The sequence below is a fragment of the Chrysochloris asiatica genome, unplaced genomic scaffold (assembly GCF_000296735.1).
Source record: "Chrysochloris asiatica unplaced genomic scaffold, ChrAsi1.0 scaffold00003, whole genome shotgun sequence".
Classification (NCBI taxonomy): domain Eukaryota; kingdom Metazoa; phylum Chordata; class Mammalia; order Afrosoricida; family Chrysochloridae; genus Chrysochloris; species Chrysochloris asiatica.
Window position 1 is genome coordinate 48,609,115 of NW_006408521.1, and position 3,717 is coordinate 48,612,831.

Genomic DNA, 3,717 nt, shown 5'->3' on the forward strand with positions numbered 1-3,717 from the left:
GTGTCAGTTCTGACTCATAGCAACCCTGTACAAGGTTTCTGAGGCTGTAAATCTTTATAGGAGCAGAAAGCCTCATCTTTCTCCCGCAGAACAGCTGGTAGTTTCGAACTTCTGACCTTGAGATTTGCAGCCCGATTTGTAACCACTACACTACCACTTACAGCTGTTTTTTTCCTCATTTTGAGTTGTGCCCCATCAGCAAATGAAGGTCCTGAAAGCTTTACTCAATTCACATTATCTTCATAAACTCTACTTTGAGGAGGCAGCTCTTCCCCAGTCAGATTGAGTGCCTTCCAACCTGAGGAGCTCATCTTCCAACACTATATCTGACAATATTCTGGTGCTAGTCATAATGGTTCAATATACTATTATTCTGCTGGTATCTGACAGTGTTCCACTGCTCTTCATAAGGTTTTCAGTGGCTAAACATTCCACAGTAGTCACCTCTCCTTTTTCTTGGTTTGTCTTATTTGGGAGGCTCAGTTGAAACCTGTCCACCATTCATACATGGTGATGTAGCTTCTATGTAAAATACCAGTTGCATTGCTTCCAGCATCACAGCAACACACAAGCCACTACAGTATGGCAAACTGACAGACAAGTGACAGAGGACATCACATTAATCCATACTAATGTTCAGCCTTTCCTGTACTAATAGTGCTTCAGAAACCTGAAAGATCTTTAGTTAACAAAGAAATTCAAGAAGTAGAACAAAGAAAGGAAAGATAGCACTTCATAACACCCATCAGTTCTGGCTGTAAACCATTTATGGACAGTGGCCAATGTCTTGAAGCATTTTTGTATCTTTGGTGCGGTAGGCCATATGCCTAACAGATAATCTATCTGTAATTGTTTTGATTAAATGAATAGCTACCATTTATTGAGGGCTATTTACATGCCTGGCACTGTGCTAAGTACTTCATATGCATTATCTCATCTGACCTCATCAACACTATGATTATCTCTGTTTAACAGATGAGAAACTGGCTCATCAAGACTAGCTACCCATGTGACACAGTTAATAAGCAGCAGAACAGCGATTTCAGCTTGTAGCTGACTGATTCTGGAGCCAAAGCACTCAGCTACTAGATTCTGCTGCCTTGGAATGAATGACGGATACAGCAGCACAGACTGAAAACACAAATAGGTTCTTATGGAATTGAGTAAATTCCAAGGGTTTATTAAGAGCAGTTCCAGACACATCAGGTTGAAGTTAAACACATCTTCTATACCTCACCCAGTATGTCTCGTGGCACTGTCTTGCACAGGAGGTAAAACCTTGGACCAGGAACACTGCCAGCTAAGGGGTTGTGTCAGCTAAGGGGTTGTGTCTCATGATACACAATGACAAGAGGAGAATGATATGGAAAACAGAGTACGGAGACAACAGAGATGAGGGAGGGCTGCAGGGAGGGGGTCTGGGAAGCTAGGGTTAGTGACCCTAAGATGTATGCCTGCTGAGTTCATGGTGATTTCAGACATGATACATATGGGAAACCACTGGCAGTCATTTTTAAATTGCTGGTGGGGAGAGAGTAATATCTTGAGACTTATTGAAGTCCATGTAATACCAGAAGTGAGTTTTTGTCTTCTAAGTCTGTCCTGTGTCTGTTCCAGGAGCCACACGCTCAATCTAGAAGCCTCTCGAGGTCACTTCCAGGCCACATGGCAGGGCTGAGCACCACTGGGAGAGACCAGAGTGGCAGGCAGTATAAGAATGAACACACATGTGTTTCCCTTTGATGGCTTTGAGCAGGTGTCTTTCACCACATACTCCAGAAGCCATGGCGTTCACATCCAGCTGTGTCATGCACAAACTAGAAATGCTTTAGCCCTGTAGGCCAGCTTTGTTCCACAGCTTGTAAATGTGAAAGCTTAAAAGCTGCCTGACTGGAAAGAGGTTTTCTTTGGCGGAACTTGACTTCCTCTGCTGTTAAGAGTCAATTGTGAAATGTGAATGGCCTTGTTTCCTCTAATCTACAGGCACCTCTGAAGTGGTGTGTGGGGCTGTATATATTGTTCCTACTTTGTGTTAACGTGGGGTCCGTGTTGAGTTCCAACCCTTTGGCCTCGATGTCTAGGCCACTCTGGGTTTTCTTTAGTCAAGCTTGTGTATAAGCTTTTTTTTTTTTTTTTTAATTAAAATACTGAGTTTATTTCACGTGTTTATTTTTGTCTCCCCACCATTTCCATGTGTCTGACCACTGCTACTACTATGTCCTATCATGACATTCCATACATACTTAGAACCAAGCCAAGGGTGGAGTTCCATCTTTAAAAACTAAACAGGCATTTTGGACAACACATTCTTGGCAAAGGAACCTGGACAACATTTATCAGACATGGTAGGGAAAGTTCTCACTCTGCATTAAAAAAAGGAACGCCAGATATCAACTGTTACAGAAATGAAATAAGATGGAAAATTTTAACAAACTGTTTAAACTATTTTCTTAAAGAGACTTCCTCCACTGCCAGAGAGCTTGAATAGTCTCTTGGTCTGTCATCCGGAAACAATTCTTCACATAATTGATGAGTTTGGCTTCCACCTTGGGAAGGAACCACCTTTTTCTATACTTGCTTGCATTTTTGCTTTAATATCTTCTACAGAACTAGGTCCTTTGGGTGTTTTAGGTGTTTTTTCCTGTTTTTTGACGGATTCTTGACCTTTTGATCTTGGTGTTGATGGTTTTGAGTCTTTTCCATTCTGGTTTGATTTTTGTGCATTTTTAGCTGGCGTGTCCCATATAGATTTCTTGATCAGAACTTTTCTTCAGTTTCATCATCATCATCATCTTCATCATGGTCATCGTCATCATCATCATCATCATATTCATCTGCAGCCAGCTTTACTTTTTTCTGTGGAACCTTGTTATCACTTGCAGGGGCAGACCGCTTTCCTGACATACTTAAGAGTTTCACTTCTTCCTCTTCATCATCTGACTCTGCATCTTCCTCCACAGCTACTAAGTGCTGTCCACTAATATGCACAGGCCCTGAGCCACACTTCAACCGTAAGACCACTGGTGGTGTTATTTCAAAGCCCCCAAGGGAGACCGTTGGCTGTACAGACATTTTCAAAGTAGCCAGTGTGACTTTAATTGGGCTACCTTCATAATTCTTTGCTTCTGCTTCAACAATGTGCAATTCATCCTTGGAACCAGCTCCTAAACTGACCGTTCTTAATGATAACTGGTGCTCATTTTCATCATTATTCACCTTAAAGTGATAATCTTTATCGGCTTTTAGTTCACAACCGAAGAGATAGTTTTGGGGCCTCAGGGGGCTCATGTCCTCCATGGGGTGATGGTGCGCACTTAGGTGATAGAGAAGAAGAGCGAAGAGAACCGGGTTGCTGCTACTGAAAACAGCTGCGCAGGATGGAATCAAACCAGGGTTGTGTATAAGCTTTTGACAAAGCCTTTAACAACAGAAGGGCATGAAAATCCAAAGCTTTCTAGAAAAGGAGCGCACTGTCAGGTGCTCCTGCACACATGAGGAGCTCTGAGGATGTGGTAAGGCAGCCCTGGCTTGTCACATTAGTCACCTGCCACATCATGCTATTTCATGCAGACTTTGGATGGACTCCAGAGAATCTCTAGATGGCAGAAGATTCTTCCTGGTATGGACTCAGAAGAAAGCTTCTGTAAGGTGCAGTCACCTTTCTTTTGTAGTGCAGAACCTTAAGGTCAGCGGTTTGAAACTACCAGCTGCTCCACG

General features: G+C 42.7%; 1 pseudogene; it reads right to left on the reverse strand.

Annotated features, from left to right (window-relative positions):
- Positions 1-2,390: 2,390 nt before the first annotated feature.
- LOC102814482 lies at positions 2,391-3,297 on the reverse strand (annotated as a pseudogene).
- Positions 3,298-3,717: the final 420 nt, after the last annotated feature.